At 40.5% G+C, this 21139-nt stretch overlaps 1 long non-coding RNA gene across 1 annotated transcript; it reads right to left on the bottom strand.

Annotated features, from left to right (window-relative positions):
* Positions 1 to 565: 565 nt before the first annotated feature.
* On the bottom strand, positions 566 to 5057 carry LOC113164387. The gene is made up of 3 exons (XR_003298992.1): positions 4793 to 5057; positions 4098 to 4257; positions 566 to 1583 (listed from the first exon to the last, which is right to left on the bottom strand). It is a non-coding gene; the product is annotated as an uncharacterized LOC113164387 (long non-coding RNA).
* Positions 5058 to 21139: the final 16082 nt, after the last annotated feature.

Here is a 21139-nt window from a genome sequence, read left to right as displayed (position 1 = left end):
AGAAAACTGATCTGTCTGAATATCAATGCATCAAGCTGACACTACGAGAGGCGAGTAATGCAGCAAGGATACAAACGCTCAGAAAATCTCTTTCTGCTGTAAAAAGTCACAATATCACTCCTCTAGCCTCTTTACACTCTGCCTCTGTATTTTTAAAGCCTTTCACTGCATGAATCATTCATAAGCGTACGCTCTATATTGCTGTGCTATAAGCAACTGAAATGTCAAATCTAAGTTTTCCTTCAGTGCACATATTGGTTGATTGCGACATGTGTATAAAAATGTCAACATGGGTTGCCTTAGAAACTACAGGACAACTGTTCAACATGCACGGACGTTGGTGAGGGACACAGCAGTGCTCTGGACAAATAATTAGAGCCATTTCGTTTAATCAAAACCAATATCATCATCATCATCATCATCATCATCATCTTACACCCACCTAAAGAAGAACAGCGTAATCACAATCCAAACACTCATCAGGAAGTGCATTATAAAGGTCAGTCACAGGAGTCGGCTTGCCTGGCAGACAGAAGTGACAATGTTTACTTCATCTGTTCCACTGATGATTTTGCAGTGTGACATTTAATTTCAATTTCATCAAGCAGGATACAGCGTTGGGTAGTTAAAAAGGCCCATTTACTTAAGGTTTACTGTAGCTAGCTAACATAACCTTATGGGTTCCATATTTCAGAAGCTCATAATACAACACGGCAACACGTTTCATGAGATGCTTGTAGAAAACAACAGTCATGTTCATATTAATTAGCCTGAACCCAAAATACATCAGCTTTGCTATGAGTACCGCTTATAATATGAATAGACACATGTACGTGAAAGATTTAATTTTAAACACCAAGTACACAACAGAAAACTTTTCCACATGCAGCTTAATTTCAATTTAATGTGTGATACAAACAGGAAGTTGTAAATTGAACAGTGCAATATTCTTTACACACACGGCTACATTATATATTTTTTTAATTGGAAAACTGAAACATCTACTACAGCAATATAAAAAATAAATGTATCTGTAAATCAATGTCAATTTCGCTGTGCAGTTGCCCCCATATGTCTTTGTCCAATCAGATCAGATGCATCTCACAAAGTTTAGACTTTTAAGTGGATAATTGGGTGTTACAAGTAGTTCACTGTCAAACCTGCTGTCTTTGTATTTCATTCTGGAAAATGAAATAAGAAAAAGGAACCTGACATGAGCACCTGAAGCAGTTCTCATTAACCGACGCTGATGAAGAAGTGAAATCTACCGAGCTGAATAATAGGGATAATGACTTTTGTTGAAATGGTCACATTCAGGCTTTTTGGCCATCACTCACTGGTAATTATAGTTGTTATATTCCTGCAGGTCCTCAGAATGAAGAAGGAAAAGGAAATGGGAGGGAGACATGTCCCCAAAACAAATGTGTGGTTGTGTGTTTCTGTGTTTCCAACATAAATTCCACACAAACACACACACATCGCCCGTCTGGAATCGATGAGTCCCTCCCACACAGTGAGTGTGATGGCATGCAGGTTAGTTCGAAGCTTGGAGCCCAGGCCCAGTCCCCGAGGCTGTCGGCTACCTGATTATATGGAGGGGACAGAGAAATGAGGGGGTGCAAAAGAAAAAAGAAAATCACCCACACACATTGATTATAATCAGGAAAGAGCTGAAGAAAGTGTTTGCTGCAGAGAGACAAGAACAAAGATCTGGAGTGCATGTAAAGGAAAAGCTCAGTTTCTGAGTCAGGACTGTGAATCTAATATAGCGCTGTAGAAGTATTTGCTCCTTCCTGATTTTTTTTTATTGTCACTTAAATTATTCAGATCAGACTGAATAGTAAAATAGAATAAAAACTAAATGCAGTTTTTAAATGATCTCATTTTAGAAGGAAAAGCTGTCAGAACCTGTCTGGTCCTATGTAAAAAAGTAATTACCCTCTAAACCTTATAACTGGTTGTGACACCCTTGGCAGCAACAGCTACAGTACAATCAAGTGTTTGCAATATTACTGCAGAGGAACATTTTCCTGCCGGCAGAAAGTGTCCACAGTCTTAGGAATAAGAGGTTTTTGCAATTGTGAGACAAACCTGCGTGTTGGGTCCAGGCAGCTTTGAACAGCTTTCATTCCGCTTTGTGAAGTTATTTAAAACCTGCATTGTGTATTGACTTGGGGTTTTCTTTGTTAAATGAGAATTTAGTTTCTGCCCTACATATGAGGCTAAAGCAGGATATAAAATTACCCGTGTTTATTTTAGTGGCAGTGGGCAGAAGAGTCAGTCTCGCTATTAATGTTGTGCAACGGTACAACAGTACCTCTTTGTAAAATCTCAAAATCTGTTTAAAACGAGAAATCCCTATTTTATAAAGTCATATCTATTCTAATTGAGTTCAAGAAACTAAGTGTGCCAATAAAAATCTCACCATTTCCTTAGGCAATATAGTGTGTTCATTTACGTATTTTTGTAAAAGTCCTACTTAAAAAAAAAAAAAAAAAAAAAAAAAAAAAAAGACTTGGAGGGGGTTCACCCTCCACAGAAAATGAGTGATTAAAACCTGCACCAAAGTGGTTTAAAACATGTCTGTTGTAGTGAAAAGACACAAAGTAAAAGTACTTCAATCACGTCCAAAATCTTTTCCTCAATGTTCCTTCACAGTCTGGTCGGTTTGGAGAACATTTAAGGTCAGAGCTCAGGAAAAAGGCAGGTGACCGAGTATTTTGTCAAACATCACACACACTTAACTTGGATTCATTTATTTTGTAACTATCTTTAAATTATGTTATTTCCAGCACAGTAATTCGTAGGAAGCTATTGGCAGTGTTGCAGGCTCAGAAAGCTGCAGTGTCAACTGAAGGATGATTCTCTCCGAAGAAGCTCTCATAAATAAATCAGTGTCTAAAGACACAAAAAGGAATGAGATTAAATCACCACTCGACAGTCCCACACTGGGAGTTCATGTTTTCTTGAAGCCCCCTGCAAATATCTATACTCAAAGGATTTTTAAGTACCTTTACTTCTAGGAGACCAGGAATGATAAAGCACTTGAAACACAGGCAAATAGTTAAAAACAAAAACAAAAAAAAAAACAGATTAACAAGAGGATAAAAGTAAACTTACATGAAGGACACATTAGAATTAGTTTCCTTTTGTGAGGTAGATAATCAGCAAACAAACTGTCTGATTCTGTCCATGTTTAAAAAAAAAAAAACAAACAAAGATAATGGGATATGACGCCCCTCTACAGAAATGTAAACAGCCAGTTAGAGGTAAACACACACACACACAGAAAACAGAGTCATAAGGCCCGAGAAGCTTTCAGTTAAAAGTATTTCCTCTGAGTGGAGTATAATTCATTCACTGTGAACTCTCAGACCAGAATCTTTCACGGTTAGGTGGAGTGATGGAGGAAAAAACTGCTCTGCCTCATTTCCATAAACAGGCTATTCTTTAGAGCCACGCGGTGTGAATACATTTAGCAAAAAGAAGCACTCAGTGAAAAGCCAGTTCATCTTGAAGCATTGAACTTCTGTTCATTTTGTGTTGTAGCTGCTCTGACTTACAAAAAAAATTGTGCTGAAGGCCAAAGATATTTTATAACACAAGAAAGTAAAACAGCTATTAGAAGGGACCAAAAGGCAAAAGATCTGACAGTGAGAACATCAGGTTGAAGAGTACTGGAGTTACAATAAACCTGCAGCTTTTATGAAGACGTGTGTGAACTTTGTAGGTATAAGAGTTTAAAAACATATTATATGCCTCCGTTCTTTCAAGATTAGTTTGACAGCACCATGAGACTTTGAGAAAAAGGGAAGCCAATGACAAATAAATAAAATACAGCAGGTCTTAAGTCAACATGCATACTAATAGTAAACTAATACTATAACTTAAGATGCTTGAATCATTTTAACATCACATTAAGTCATACATTGGGTTAAACTCTATATGCTACTTGTCCAAAACAAAAATGTAAGTGAAGAGCTGGTGGTGAACAACAGAGAAAAGGCTTTTATAAATTAAAGTAGTGCACACAAAAACTAACAACTAACGTTAAGTTTAAATATAAAGAAATTAGCATAAAACTATTATATTCTCACCTATCAGTTCAAACAGGAGACCAGGCGGCAGCGTCTACTAGTGCAGTCTTTTTGTAGAGTGCACTTGGCTGTGCAGACACTGCAGAGGTGCAGGCTTGAAGCGCTCACAGGCGTCCGAGGGATGGCAGAGGTTGGATTGAAATGTTTTTAAAAAGTGCATCTGAAGAGAGGAGAGTACACATCAAACACCGAGTTGCAACAGAAATTGTGGCTATTGGAATAAAAACAATGTACTGTATATTTTGAATATAATGTGACAGTATCATTTCAATATTTAGACAGTAAAAAACCAAAACTACTCAACTCTCCGTTCACTATGAAGTTTAACACTACATTTGTGTAGTGTCCCTCACTAGAAGAAAAACACATCAAGGGGTCGAACCAGACGACAGTCATCATAAAATGCGTTAATCCAAGCAACAATAAATCAAAATACTGCATTTACATTGTAAATTAGATTGTAAAGGAAGGACTAACGTGTGAGATCAGTGAAAGGCAGTAAAGGACTGGACTCAATCATGAGGCTGAGCACCAACGGGTGTGATTCAAATCTTTAATAAGACTTAAAAACTAGATGGACGTTTCCCCAGCAGAGGACACTCAGAGGAGACCTCCCGTTTATAGGAAAGACATGACCAGGATGTGCAGAAGACAGTGGTTCATATTGAAGTACTTAAACAGAAACCAGTGCTTACTCTCTGTGGAGGTGAGGTGGGAGCATCGGTGGGGTGGAGATGGCAGAAGGACAGGTAAGTTGCCCATGTGGCCAAGATGTCCGCCGGGTGCTGTTGTCTGCCTGTGTGGTCACTGCTGAGAAGGTTGAAGGTAGAGACACAACGTGGCACAAGCACTCTGATAAAATGTCTAAACTCAGGAAGTGAAGACAGAGTACTGGAAACCTGAAGAACAGGTCCAAACAAAAAGCTGAATGAGATTTAAAGTGCAGGTAAACTAAGCTGAAAAGTCTCAGGTGAGCAGAGAAGGCTGCTTCAATAGGGCGGGAACAGGTGAAGACAATCAGGCTGAATGGGCAGGCCATCAAGACAGGAAGTGATTAAGGATTTCAAAATAAAAGTCTGGGAACAGGAAATCAGAACAGAGATTGTGACAGCACTCATTAAACACGTCTGGCTTCCTGAGACAGTGGACGGTTCATGCAGCTGCAAAGTGAGAGTGACTACTGGAAGTATTTAACATACAAATAAATCTGGTGAATGATGAAGGATGAAAGGCATTGTGTTACTACCAGTCTCCACTGTATCTAAATGGTCTAAAGATCTGAACATTAGCCGGAAAGAAATTTTACTTGTGTGTGACTTGGTGTGAAAATAGAGAAAATCCAAAAACAGCACAGGAAGCTAATGTCCTCCCACACACACTCACACATCCTTTACAGACACACACAATGCGGCCAGAGTGCCGACGTAAAACTGTAATAAATGAATAGATAAAATACATAAATTACACACAAAACATATGGCATAGTTACAAATAATGCAATAATGCCTGTAGCCACAGTCACACATGGAACAGATGGAGACAACATTTATTGTAATTAAACCTCATGTTCTCTTTGCATGTCACGAAATTCCTCTGTGTTCCTCAGCCAGATGGTTAGAAATGGCTGAAGTTAGGTGTGAAAATGGTTTGTAATAAACATAAAATAGAAAGTCCACATACGCAGTGTGCAACATTTCACAGCCTGAAGCTGTGCGAGAATATACAGACACGCTCGCAGCTCATTGTAAAGGACACTAGACTGTTCGAACCAGATAAGATCCAGATTTTGCTGCAATCTTTATATCAGAAGGATTCACCACACTGTGAGCCTGAAGGTTTTGCAGTATTATTATGTTTTTTTGTGTAAGCAGAATAGTAAACGTGTTAAATCACTTGTGAAATTTTCTGATGATCGTATCTAGTGTAAGAGCAGTCATGTGAATAATTAGTATTAATGTACTGTTCGATTATAAGATAACCTTGATTACGGACGTCCTCTCCTTTTCACAGATCTGTTTTTGGTCAGAAACTTTTCTGTGTGTTACCTCAGTCAAGCGATGCAGTAGTAAGTGTGAACGTTTGACTGGTGACCTGTCCAGGATGTAGGCTACCACAGACACTTAACAGGTTAAATGGTTTAAAGGATGAGTGGATGGATGTTAGGACAGATCTGTGGAGGTCTTTGAAGCCTTTTTCTTTTGTAAAGGCGAAGTGTGAAATACTTGAGTAGACTGTAAATCCCAGTAACATCCTCACTAGCTCTGGTTCTTTGAAGCAGTCGGATTGATTTCCTCTGATTGTCAGACTCTTCAAACAACTCCTCAAGAGGATTTCCAGTGATAATTCATGGAATAGAATTGGTTTATGTGACAAAATTCAATCTGGAAGGCAAAAGTGGTTTAGAAACTTCATACCAACACACACACCATAACCTAATTTTAAAAACTTGCTAAACTAGTTGAGTAAATGGCAACGAACAGCACATAATGCAACACTCTACTGAGAAGAAGAAGAATATAAAAAGACAGATAGATAAAAGTTGCTTTAAGCTGTGAAATGTCACGTTTCCATCTTATTACAAATGGCCAACAAGGATGTCAGGTCTCAGGTTTTTATTCTCTAAATGGACGAAAAAGGAAAAGGAAAAGTGCATTAAGGTTTAACAGGAAGTGATAAGAACAAATGACATTTACTTCAAATGTGATTCCACAGAGCACGGCTCTGCTTGGTAAAACAGGGTTGTTGTATTTCTTTTTTTTTTTACTTCACTGGTTCCTGCTTTGTTTCAGCTCACTGGGTGATTATAATCTATTTCGTCTGCGATGCACTGAAAACGAACCGAGCCAACAATGAAATGCTGCGCAGCAAAAAAGAGGAAGAGAGAGAAAACAGCAGAATTTAGCTACTTTCAATCACACTGAAGCTACTTAATCCGAGAGCATTCAGGCTCTTTGTGGCTGCTCACTTCTGTGGCTGTGAAAAGGTCCATGCAGCCTGTCTGCCTTCTCTTTCCCCAAGAAAACTGTGTAAACATTTCAAACAAAGCCATTATCTTCTCTTTGAAATATCAGGAAATTATTCTATTTCTTTGAACTTCGAAAGGAATGAATCATTTTAGGACATTTTGCTTCCACTGCACCAAAAAACTGAAAGGACGCCACATACAGTTGGTTACTCACAAGCTTTTGTGCAGTTGCGTGCAGAACAGGAACCTTTCAAAACAGTTCTTGTCGTGTAACTTTCATGTATCTTAATATTTCTCATTTTTCAGTTTGAACAACAGCAGTTGCTGCACACACTGTAATTCCTTCTTATACAATTTTTATATGCCTATTTGCTCTTTTCTTTGTGCTATTCTCTCAGTGAAAAGCGAATTTCCCCACAGGGAACATTCATATTATTTTTTCTCACTTACAATTAGCAGTGTTTGGACGTATACTGTAGTAATGCTAGACGCATGAGAACCGAAGAGGAAAAGTGCTGCAGTCGTTCTTTAATGCTTTGTTATAACTCGCATCTGTGAAGCTGTCAGGGCACAATTGAACCAAAACTACTAAAAAGCCAATTATGAAGCCTGTGTTCGCTTTAACTCCGACCTTCACGTCACTGGAGACCTTCGGTGTGGCCTCAACGTTTTAAAGAAATGAAAGTAAATAATATTTTTCTTATCAAGTTTGGAGGCGTCCTGCTGCTTGTTTGGACAAATTGAGCAGAAATGAAAAAGCTCAGTTCAAAGGTCAAAATTTACATAAAGTGTCTTAATCTTCAAGTAGATCAGACATAATAGTGAAGTAGTTAGACGTTTGTTTCTCTCATTACTCCTCCAAACAATCATAATATAAACAACTATTACTGTTCGAGTGTGGACTGCGTGTAACAACTGTCTTCTGCAAATCTTTTAAGCAAACCAAACATGTTGACTCAAGACATTTACTCACTGTATGAATTGTTGATTTTTAAAGCAACTCAAATGTTTGTATGAAACTCCTCCGAGGTAAAAAGGCAGAAAAACATTTGCTCAATGAAATAGGAGCACATAACGTGTGATGTGTTGAATGTTACTGCTGTCAGCAGGCCTGGCCAAGAAACAGAGGCAGCTCGAGACTCTGGGTAAATCACAACGTGTTGAGTGATGGTTTGGTGTGTTATAGGTGCTGGAGGCTCATTCCTTTTAACCTAAGCTGAGCTACGTAAACAGGCGTTCAGACCTTTACAGTTTTCCTGCGAAGACAGATGACTGTCATCATCACTTTATTAACGCAGCAGGAGTCCTCTCTTGCAGATGTGCCACAGTTTGGGTGAAATTCATCATTGAAGAACGAAACGCTGTCCACATGTCTGGATGCGTCCTGTAGATTTTGCATGTCAACAATAGTTGACTGGTACACGACGACCTGTGCACAAGAATCCAGCACAAAGCATCTCTCAAATTCAATCACAGTTCATGTTGTGTTGTCAGTAATGAGGGGACTTTTGCTGCACATGGCTGAAACTGGGCTCCTGAATCCAGGTTTATGTTAAGCTCAGCTAATCACCTGCTGGCTCTAACAGCAGAGTGGCGTTTGTCTCCACATCTCACTCAGAAGGAAATAAAGCGTACAGGTGGAGCTTCTTTCTCTCAAGAAGCTCCATCCATTACTGGGCTGCACATAGCTGCTGAGAAACAGGCTCATATTGGCTTCCTGTCACACCAGCCTGGGAAAATTGAACTCGAAGGTTCATTCTTGACCTTGCAAAACCAATCACCAATATTTAGCTGAACTAGACATTCAAGCTTTCTTAAATTTAGTCTGGATCCGTCTCTGTAGGCATTCGCTTGGCATGCTGTCAGTGGGATCTAAATCACTCTCCTTTGTTCGATGATTGGTTTGGACTTCCAGCAGCCGGGCTTTGTGGATTCTCAGACGACGTCTCACACACACTTAAGAGTGAGACGAACGCTCGCTGACATGCAATAAACGTCTCTGTCTTCTATTCGCTCACCAAGGGGGAAGATTACGTCACTGTAAATGACAACAAGGGAGCTAATGTACATTAAGTTTTGGATTAATTTTGCTCTATTTCTATATGTTTAAGTATATTTCTATATGTTTTCTATATGTTTAAGTTACTGGCTCAAGGGACTCCTCTCACTTTCAGTTCCTTGGGCCCTGAGTCTGTCTGGATGATTTACAGCATCCCATTTATTTTTGCATTTCTATTGTAATTTCATTAGTAAGATTCAGATATTACTGGCTTGTCAGCCTTAAGCTGTGTGCATCTTAAACTGAACTCCTAAAGTCCGCGTTCGTGCAACCAGAATCCAACAGTGGGGCTAAAAATGTACTGAGAATTTTCAGGACAGTGAATTGATGGTTTTGACATTTTCAAAAAGCTCCTAACTTTTGCTGGCGGCTGATTGTCGTGTCCTCAAGTCCTGTCTCAGCCTGAGAACATTTTCAGAGACTAACACTGTGTCCAGACAGCAGCTAACGTGCTGCTGAGGTAAACCACAGGTAGTCTTTTTATCGGTGCTTCAACATTTCAACATTTTAAATTACAAACACAAACACAAGAACAATCCTCCGTTTCAGTGAAGCCTAATCAACACCTGCTTCACGTTGAAGGGCGCGTTCATCTGAGGCAGAGTAAGCGATCTCAACCCAAGGGGTAGCATTCGATTACGCGGATAAATCCTTCAGAAGCTGTGATGCATGTGTGATATTTTCAGCATCTGTGCCCAAGTATCTCACTGCCTCTTTTGGCTCACAGACGCTCTCAGTGAACCCGGCCAGCAGCAGGCGGCCTCGTTCCACCGTGCCATGTGGTGTGGCTTCAGACATCACCATTTTCATTATGAGGTGTCAGCAACAATGATGGATGATGACTTTCCCCACACGCCTCTGTTTGGACTCCGAGGTGCAGAGACTTGGCAAACAGGACCAGAAGGAAATCAGTAGGCAGAGTAAACGTGGGTGACGTGGCCAGGCTCTCTTAGTTGCATGCTTTGCCATTTCTCCTTTTAACAGCGTGAGCAGCTGTGACACAAGCATGGAGATGTGCCACAGCCCCAGATTTTACTGCCAGCATCAGACTGAGCTGCTGATTTCTTTGGTCTTAATAATCTGATTCCCCATGAGTCATGAAATTCTCTGATGCCATTTTTTTGTGCCGTGTAGCAGCAGAAATAGATTTATTGCCACTTTATCAGTTAACTCTACTTTAGGTTGTAGCATTGCTACTGGCTGCAAAAGCTTGATGTCTTTTTGTGGTTTCTTCATGTTGTTTACAGATCTACCTAGTTAATCCTTAGTTCTGTTTACCTGGAGTTCGGGGTACGCTGGGTGGTCAATGTGAAGGCATGATGCTGGAAAACTATTTGAATAATTTATGAAAGAGCAGACAGAAAAGTTAGTGAGAGTTGTTTTATCGATACTTAGAATCAAAAAAAAAAAAAAAGACTTAAAGCAAAGAAAAATCACCTGCACACATGGGTTAACACCCAGACATCATTAAAACGAATACAGTTCAGACGGTCCGTGTTTACTTGGCCAATAAATTGAGGGTTTGAATCCAGCTGTGCTCCAGACACTAATTACGACAGTATTTTCATTATGACAATCAAAATGAGGCCAGACTTAGTCAGATTAGTGACCAATTATCCGTGTGTGTGTGTGTGTGTGTGTGTGTGTACACCAGAGGCGCTCGCAGTGTGAACAGTGCAGGAACTGATGGTGCTCGATGTGCGCCCCGTCTCCCACGCAGACTTTTAATAGAGCTGGGCGTGAAGCTGCATTCTGTAATTATTCTATGCAGTTGGGTATTCTTAATTAGAAAATTGTCCCAATGTCAGGATGAGGCTGAAACCAACTTTAGTTTCATGAATAACGCTGCACAGCTTAAATTTGCCTGTGTCAGGTTCATGCTGTATGTATTTGTGTGAAAACATTACAGAGATCATTTTACAAAAACGGCCCCTGATGTGTTTTTGGTTGTTATTAGCGACAATGTCGTTTACATTTTTGTTACCAGTTCCTGAGAAAATATTCCCTTATTGTGGTGCTTATCCTTAATAAGATGAGGACAAGTTAAAAACTATTGAAGATGAGGTAAAAACACACTTTTATTGCTTATTACTTTAGAAAAACCTCCCAGTCCTGTAAATTCTGCACCTAAAAACTGCACATTTGAGATCTCTGCAAACTGGTTCAATGATACTGAGGCCTGGAGACTGTTGTGGTCTCTCTGGTAGCTTCAGTTTATTCCAACGCAGCCACTGTTTGCTTCACAACCCAGTTTTCCTGGCAGCTGTATCTAAAATCTTGTGAAATCTTTGCTGGTCTACCTGACTGGAAAGTCATTTTTTATTATTATTATGATTAAAATGTGCAAACACACACAGACACAATCCTATAATAACAGATGGCTTCATCCTACCTGCACCTTTAAATAAATAAAGTCCAAAAATGTCACTATTTAGCAAATGTATGAGCACAACTGTCCGACAGCAAACCATCCATCCTGAGGATTAAATTATTTATCAGTGTCCGTGGATTTTTCCTTGAGATTTATGTTGCAGTGGAAGCTTTCGTTATCATCTGCACCGATGAAGCTTTTCTTCATCTCCAGTTTAGTTTATAGTAAAATAATCTGCATCTGACCAACCCGACCGCATTTCTCATGTAGCTGGATCTGATGAAGATGAAGCACGTACAGATCACACACTGAAGAACACACATTCCAGCTGTTTGGTTACTGACTATATCAAATTACTTGGAGATCACAGAAGGTCATAAGACTTTAAGCTTGGATATTAATTGCGGTTTTAATTAGATAGCAGAATGATTCCATCTCTTAACAGCGGGGGAATATTAGCCACCCTGAGACACCTCCTCACAGTAAATGTTTTTTTATCTTTCTCCCTTCTTCGGCCCCAGTGTGCAGCACTTGAATTCATTTTCCTTCAGAGTAAAACTTCAAAGTCCTTTTGAGGCTACTTATGCAGTCATGAGGGATCCAATATTATTCATCATGTGAGACAAAATTCTTGTGTTTAAAATGCACACGAGTGATGCCCGTATTTTCATTCAAGTTCATTTAAAATTTTATCGGGTTCCCGTGGCTGCCACTGATTTGCTGAGACACAAGCTCCAGGCATGAATCGCAGAGAAAGATTTTTCTCGGGAGGACATCTGGGAATCCACAAAACACAGCAGAGGAGAAAGCTTCACCAGCGGTTGGGTGTAAGTACGGAAAAAGAAAAGGGGGAGAGAGTTGTGAGACGCATAAGATTTTACTTGCACAAATCCAGACACTGAATGGTAAATATGTTGCTTAAACTCAGATAGATCTACTTCTTTATCCGCCTGATACTTTAACCTCAACACAAAGAGCTCAGAGCTCAGAGTTTCGAGCACTGTAGATAACAAAGCCATCGACAAAACACACAAAGGAGCATCTGTTGTTGCAGCCCACTCCAAAATCATTGTGTGCAGTTTGCTGTAATTTCACTGACCCAACAGTAGAAAACATTATCCAACTGTGTGTGTGTGTATAAACCCAAAGGATTCATCATCGCACAACACAGTCCACGGCTAACAAGCAATTATGGAGCTATTGACTCCCCACCACCGAACACAGGACACCTACTGTGTGCGTCAGTGTGCCCTCTCTCAAACCAGATCTCTAGTTTCCACCTTCACCACTGCTTTGAACTGTACATTAGTAAAAACTAAATGCACTCAAGCACCAATATGCACAAAAGCTTGAGCCTCAGGTTCTTTCCTTTCCTCTATTTCTTTCTCCCATCTGCAGTCTCGTGACGATTGTAGATAAAGTGTGATTCTCAGTGAAGAAGCTTTGTAAGGTCGACCTGTCTTGTGGTGGACGGAGGAGAACAGACCAGAGTGTCCCTTCAACACTTCTTCATACTTCTCTGTGGTGCAGGAAATGAATGTACAACATTTGCCAAGCGCAGCAAGCTGTTGGTCCTGGCTTGAAAACGACCAGGACAGAAGATACAAAACGCCATAACGAAGAAGGTGAATTGCAATCCCATTACTATTAGCTCCCATAACTCAAGCCAAGTGGTGGCTTTTTGTAAAGTGCAACCCTGTGCCAATCCCATCAGCATGAAAGATCATGTTGAGAGTCCCTGTCAAATGTGGAGTCAGTGAAATGGAAAATCAGACCAACACGGACGCCGCATATGTCACTACACACAGGTTTCATTGTCACCTGCTCTCCATTCTTCCCAGCCCTCAACCAAACCACGTCTTTTTATAAGGAATATGTCAGATTTTCACTCTGGTTACTTAGCAACTAAACGATATATCACACAAACGGAAAACTTGAGCCCTCAGTGGTGAGAGATACTTTGAAAAACCAGAAGGACGTCACAGGGATTGTTGTGATGAATCTGTCTCTTCCGAGCCGACGCACTTCAAGGTGGGAGTGTCGACCTCAAGGTTTCTTTCCTCCCACGCTGGGCCGTTAGCGCCGTTAGCACATCCTGCTCCGGCAACAGGAGTTATTAGGAGCCATCAGTTGCAGGACGAGGATGACAGCTCGGGTGTCACAGCTTCATTTTGGCGTCTTCGAATGTCATTCATCAGGCTGCGTGTCATGTCCCTGTCAGCATCAGCTGAGAAGGTGGATTGAGTTAATTCAAATGAAGGAAAAGTGAAGTTTTTATTTTATTTTTTTTGTTTTTCTTGGCTATGTGTTTAATCTTCTCACGGTGATGATCCCAAAGCACTTATAAGTTTTGTGCTCACTCTGTGCTTTGATATTTGTCCCCTGTGTCCTAAGATTGAGGTTAGCTCCTGATAGGAAACAGAACAAAAAGCACTAACAACATTATCTTTTATTTTTTTTTGCAGTGAAAACACACATTTGGCAACAAGCGTCGCATTAAGTCGACTCTTTCATCTGAGGATAAGGACACAATAGGCTTCGGTGAAAGGGTCCAGCTTTTGTCGTAGATTTTTAGGCCTGCATTGGAGGATTCTTATATCACATTAAAATCTCTTCTTTCCATCTCTGAGACGTGCCCTTTGGATCTGTATCAGTCTAAAGTGAAATTGAAAAACGTGTATTCTATCAGAATTAGCCTCCCAGGACACAGTGAGCGTTACAGCACCTTTCATCAGGCGCCATGTTTTGGTCACTCTGGAAGGTTTAAGGATTGCACAGAAGGAAAGACGAATAATTCCTGCCCTAAAGGCTTCTGCAGCTCGTGCTGACTTCCTTTAAAGATGTGCTTTACTTTGTATACTGCTTGCTCTGACCTGTGGAAATAGGAAACATCACATAACCAGAGCGACGCATGGATTTACTGTACAACACAGGATGAAATGTAAAAGTCTTTCACTCCTTGAGGCGGTTTGGATACAGGACTCCTGCTGTTCTGATAACGCTGTGTGAGGTTCTGGATCCCAAATGATAAAAGCAATAGAGCAAATCATAGCTGTGACCTGCGGGTCAGGCCTATTTCATGGAAAAGTCCAGAGCAGTCCCTCTGTTTTATGTTGTAAGTCAACATAGGAAAGAGGAAGCGAAGGATCATGGGTGATGTGAACTGTGCTGGAGGTGAAGGGTGGGTCATTAGAAATACCTTGAAAGAAGATAAATGATGTGTCTATGTTGCTGTGACGGGCATCGGTGGTGTGGGGTGCTACCATGCCCATTTACTAGACTGTGCTGTTGACTTCCATTACTGAACCCTGTGGTGGAGGGCAGCCATGACAAATAGAGTGGAAATGACCATGCTAATGACAACCAGAACACACTGACGGCCTGTGAGACACATTTCAGGCTTGGATTTCAGTCGAGTTAAACTCAGCGTGGGGCTCTGAACGTGTCCAATGGCTGAATATCACAGTCTGTATAAAGACTCTGCAGACTCTGTGGTTACTGTGAGAATGTGGAGTCCACTTTTCAGTAAGAAAGTTGTTTTGGGAAAAAGAGAGTTGGTATTTCACAGGCCTCCAAATCAGCTTCCAGCTCTTCTCTGTCCGGGGATGTTGTTATGGTTCCAGTCCAGACGAGCTAAATGGGCCGAGGGGAAGAGGTCTGCAACTAGAGACAAATGTCTGTCTGTGCTGTCTCTGATGCTTGTGGAGTCTGTTGCACAAAAACACTTGAGAATCCTGCTTTACAACAGAAACGACTCTTGATTACTTTGGGATTTTTTGAAAAGAAGACAAACTGCGCATCAGTTTAAAGCTGCAATAACATAACATGATGCTTTGTGCTACTTGGAAACACTGTAAACACAACACTGTCAGGCTGTAAAACTGAACTTCTCATAAATGTATGTATGTACATGTTAAGCTAAGAAAAACCTAATGTTAGTGTTGGAGTGGACAGGGCTCAGCATGTGAACTCGTTTGCATTCACATTTAGTTATTTGGCAGACGCTTCTCTCCAAAGGGATTTACAGGTGGGATACAAAGCAAGCAAACCTGGAGGGGTTTGATGGTGCATGCTGGTAACTCCGTCAGTCATACATTGGAGTAGTCGAGCTGAGATATGACCAGAGCCTGAGTGATGAGTTGTGTTGTATAGTCCGAAAGGAAGGGTCTGATGTTTCTGATGTTTCTGATGTTAAAAAGGGCAAATCTGCAAATATGCCCTTGAGACAGAGGAGATGTGGTCGGTAAAGCTGACTTGATCATCAGACGTAGTGGGAACAGTCACGTTTGCCGATGTTGATGCTGATGTTGTGTTGTATACAACAGCAAACTGTGATACACCTGTCAGTCATGTCCACCTCTGTCCACCACAAGTTGGTATTAATGTTGTGGCTGATCAATTAACACAGTCAAGAAACCACATTTTTGTGGTTTGCTCCTGGTTAATTTCACAGTAAACAGTAAAACTATCTAGTAGCACATTTAGTCATCTCTTAAAACGAGATCAAATATAAAGTAATAATCATACTGCACAGTACAGCTGTTTGGCTACAACACCATCAGCAGGATTCAAATGAACAAAGAGGGAAGTTATAAAAAACCTGTGAGGTTTATAATTCCTCTAGGCACTGCACCAGAGCGCACCCTTTAACGAACTGATAGCCATTACAGGAGTAAACAGCAGCTGTCATTAATATTCTGAGAACATGGTATATTTCACTGTACGCTCTGATTGTATTAAATATTGAAAAAGGCTGCATGGACTTCTGCTCTGGCTGACAAAAAGCAAATGTGTTTCTGTTTTTACACAGAGCAGGATCCACGTCTCTGAAGGATAACTTGGTATATATAAAAAAACACGTATTTTCTCAGTTTTCTGGTCCAAGACAGCAGATTAAAGTTGTGGCACTGCGTGTTGCTATGGCGATGGCTTCGGAGCATTCAGCCTCTTCTTCATTCCCGGTCCGTGAAATGCGAGTTTGAACTTCCTGAGGGCATTTTTTCGTCCCCCGAGAACTTTGATTCATACCAGAGTGTATTCTTTAGGGGAGATGACGTGCCTCTGTGTGCTGCTATTTTATTATTCATCGCCCTTTTTTCATGTTTTAGTGCAGAATACTTCTTCAGTCCACCTCTGTTCTCCTTCGGATGATTCTGGAATTAGTGGGAATATGTAAATGTGACAAGTAATCACACAAAACAGATTCCTAAGTTGCCCCAATATTTATTTTTGTTGAATAATAGCCAAAACAAAAACAAGAGCATTAGAATTATATTGCACATTGAGATACAGTAGAAGCAAAACATCACAACCATCGACAACCCTAACATTTAAATCCCCTCTCAGACATTAGTCCTGTTTCACCTGACAGACAGTTACATATTTTACAAAGCAGCACAAGCAGGCACCAGATGTGACTAAATGAAAAAAGTCTGCAGACACGGAGACTGCTTTGGTAAACGTTGTATCACACGTAGACGCACAAACACGCACAGCTCCGACCATCGGGGAAGGATTTCCACTGCTAACAAGCTAAATATGTGATTTCATCACCTCACCATCAGCATTTCTCAGTTTGTTTACTTGTAAGTTGCTTTTTTCCCCCTTGAAGCTGAGACTTTAACTCGACACACATGTTAACACTTAGGATGCTCCCTCGGAAGGTGTTAAGAAGCATCCTGAAAAGGACAACTCCTGTCTACTAGTCCTCCCAAACCTCGAGAGAGAAGAGGAGCACAGAAAAGCCACTAAAGACACAGTTCCCTTTTTACAACATGTATAAGGCTGAGACTAAAAAAATGTACATTGATGTAAATGCAGATGAAAGTGAATTCACATTAACTGTATATCTCTGTAACACTCAGGTACAGAACCTGTAGGCCAAAACAAAACACTTCATTCTGAGCCTGAGGCAAAAAAAAATCACTCTTTGCAATCATGAATTATTCTGCAAAGGAACAAAATAAATCCAGCTGAGGCACATTTTACTCGCAGCCGTCCTCCAGGAAGCCATTATAAATAATTGAGAAACAACTTTTTCCAATTTTCTTATGAGTGCTTTGTCGGTGTTTGGTGTTGGCTGGAAATCTCCCAGCAGTCAACTTTTCAGGAACTAAGAAAAGCAGCTCTTTTGTAGCATTATTAAGTTCAGATTCTTTGAAGCTCACAGTGATCAGAGTTTTCTTGCAGTGCGTAATCCTTCAATTCGAGAGAAAAAGGCAGAAAAATCCTCCAAATTACAGTTAACTAAGAGCAAAATCACAATGAGCAGCTTAAACAGCACATTATCAGTGAAGGCTGTTTGTTAGAGCTTGTAGAAATGAGCGAATAAGCACCAATGGTTTCATATATATGTATGTATAGCTTTGAAAAAAGTGACATGCGTGGCCAGCTGTTTGTTTTCTTTTAAAGCAAGGACAAATGATTCACCACAGATATGAGGTTACTGTTTCACTGCCAGAAAAGTGACATTTATGAAAGATGACAGCGCTAGTTTAAATTCTGTGCTGTCACTTCTTTTGAGTCCCGAGACGATCAACATTTGTTCCACGTGTTGTGTACGGAACTAAAAAGGCAAATGAGGTTCGCTGTTTTGTAGTTTTGTTGTTTTGTTTTTTTTCCTCGTGTGCCGCCTCGAGCACCTAATGGGATTCTTGTTGAGGGAGGTAGAGATAAGAGAGAAATGAACTGTGCGCACGGTCCCATGCCTTCGTCTCATTTCAGTTTCCATTTGCATCAGGCATTGTTCTGGGGACAGGGTCAGAATGAGATTTCTTCCCCCGTGGCGGAGCGTTCTACCTTGTTTTTTAGGAGTCTGTAAACTTACTGCTTTTTGCTAAAAATCAATCCCTTCTGTAGCGTAGTGTTGACTTCAAGAGACATTTACTGTTACTGAGCAGAAGCTCACAGCCCGGGCGTCACAGCACGTCTGTCCAGTTTTAAATTTTAGGAAAAATATTTCTTTACTGCAACATAAAAGATGGCAGCAGGTTAGCTTCGCCTTTTTAACAGAAGCCAAACTACAACGTATTTACTTGTTTAGTAACTTTTATTGCTACTACTGTAGAATAGACAGATTGATTTCCTGCACGGACTGGATGTTTGTGACAAACTTGGTGGGTGAAGCTCCAAACTATTGCTGAAAAACTGTTATTTCACTAAATCGCATTTGTCTCCTTCAGTATCGTGTTTAAAATAAAAATCATTTGTGTGTGTTTCATGTTGAAATGAGAATTTACTCGCACTGTGCTGAATAAAAACTAAGAAACTAGAAGTCCTAAATGTGCTTTGCTGATTTTAATAATGCATGTCTAAATCTGCTAAAACAGCAAAACACATACAAAGTTCAACAAAACCGTCAGTACCACAACTTGAAGTGAGCGAGGTTACCCATAAGTTTGTGCGTGGTCCAACCTCAATGCAAATAACTAAACACTGAGGTTGCTTTAATGATGCTGTAAGTCTACAGGCCATGGACTAACAAGCAACTCCAGGCGCTAATTACTCCTAATCAGCTATAATCTTTTAACATTCACAACTTTCATTTTGTTAAACTATAAGCTCCAGTTTCATATCATCCACAAAACGTTCTGAGAGATTTCAACGTAACAGAAACTGAAAGGGTGGACAGACGGTCAGATAAATCCGAAATGAGTTCAGTACCTCCTGCCTCTTGGCATGGAAATCACTCATTGTCTGCTGCCTTAATTACAATAGCAAAGAGTGGAGGCTGGTGTTTGTGAGTAAAGCTCTGTTGGGGATTTCTGCATGCCAGTTGTCTGTCAGTCAGCCAAACTCGCTGCCACTGCCTGTAAAGCGCTCTCGGACAGTGGTGCTTGTGCCTGCAAATCTCAGCTGTCACCCGCACGCTATTGTCATTCATGTATTCACACGCCTCTGCAGTGTGAGGGATAAAAACCGAGGGTGGTGGGTGGGGAGCTGAGGAGCTGGAGGGACGGGGAGTTCTCGCCGATGGAAGGACATGAAAAAGAGGATCAAACTTGAAAGTGGTAGGAGATGACAGCACTAAGCTGCCAGTGTGTAGCACAACAGTATTACATCACACTGCTGAGCACAAATCCAGCTGCTTCTGTGCTAAAATTCAGAGACAACCTTCAATCTTGACGGGGTGTAAAGTTATTCACTGTAACTCTATCACATTAATGTTTTGGCATAATGCACAAATCCAGTCATTAATGATTCCCATGGCAATTTTGGCATTAAAGCAGGAAATTCTGGTGTTTTTCAACATGGGTTCCTCTTTTATAGCTCACGGATCGTGCTAACGCTCGTCAGGTCTCTTACAAAGTTTCAGGAGTTGACTCCAGCAACACAAAGCATGACAGGGTGCAGTGCTATTTCAAACTTAAATCATTTAAATATGCATTTTTCCACGATCCAAACCAAAATGAACACAGGAATGTGCCCCTTGGATTAACTGGAACAGCTAAGAAGTGGATATTTACCATGATGATGATGTCATTTGACTTTTATTAAGATTGGAAACGATTCATTTGAAACAAGTAATTTTCGAACTCTCGATTTCAAGGTGATGACTGCGAAGTCAATATCACACAAAGTGGGAAAGGCTACAGTTACGGCTGTGGTTAGGTTTTAAATTCCAGCATGCTGTTAAGCATTTGACATCACAACATAACATTTAATATTCAACGTTAGAATAAGTTCAAGCCACTAATGAACGTGATTGAGTCAGTCTTCAGGGCTAAAAGTAATCTAACTACTGGCTCTTTGTTGGTATAGTATTATTACTATAACTGGTTTCATTCGAGTTCCACTACTACCTCACCAATTTATTGTTTCTGCTTTTCAAAGCTACACACTTTGTGTTATGATAGAAATTATGCGTGTTGTTATTATTATCAAAGAACAGAAGGAGGAGCGTGTAAGCGAGGACATCTGTTCGTCAGTTTTAAAAAGGCAGAGCCATGAGGTCCGCGCTGCAGGAGAGGGTCCCTGAGAAACACCTCGTTAGTCTAAGCCTGGAAACAGGGGCTTTGTACTTAGGTAATGCTTTGAGTAATTGGCAGCACTGCAGCGGAAGGCAGAGAGAGAGAACATAAAAGACACCGCAGAGATAATTGAGCAGAAAAGGTGAGTTTGAGTAAAGCACTTTTCCCGTGCCATTTGTAGCAGGGGCAAAGTGGAGCAGCAAGCAGGTGCGATCAGCCTTTCGTGGATAGACTGTGTGCACTTTTCCGGTAAATTCACACACTGATGTTAAGGTCTGCATCAGTTTTCAACATAGTACTGCTGAGGATATACTCAGTACAGTAAATTTCATGACACCGTTACACGAGATCTTCTTCTTCTAAGAAATAAATTTTATGGCCAAAACATCATTATTACTAAGAAGCCGACCACATTATTTGAATGAATTAGTAATTCTGTTGTTGTACTTGCAGGAACACAGCTTTACACACAATAACTCATAAAACACAATAAAAGAGAAAAGCCTAACCTGTACTTACGTCTGCCTCTAAAATAATTTGATGTAAAACTGTGTTCAAATCTTTCAGAAATTCCAAACCCAGCATTTCGAGGTTACCTTGTATAACCTTCGCTAGAATAATAATAACAGCTGAGAGAGACTCCCTGAATGAATGGAGATGAAACAACATTAAACGGAG

The sequence above is a fragment of the Anabas testudineus genome, chromosome 2 (genome assembly GCF_900324465.2).
Source record: "Anabas testudineus chromosome 2, fAnaTes1.2, whole genome shotgun sequence".
Taxonomy (NCBI): domain Eukaryota; kingdom Metazoa; phylum Chordata; class Actinopteri; order Anabantiformes; family Anabantidae; genus Anabas; species Anabas testudineus.
The sequence above is the reverse complement of the archived record's forward strand: the minus strand, read 5'-3'. Positions and strand labels throughout refer to the sequence as shown.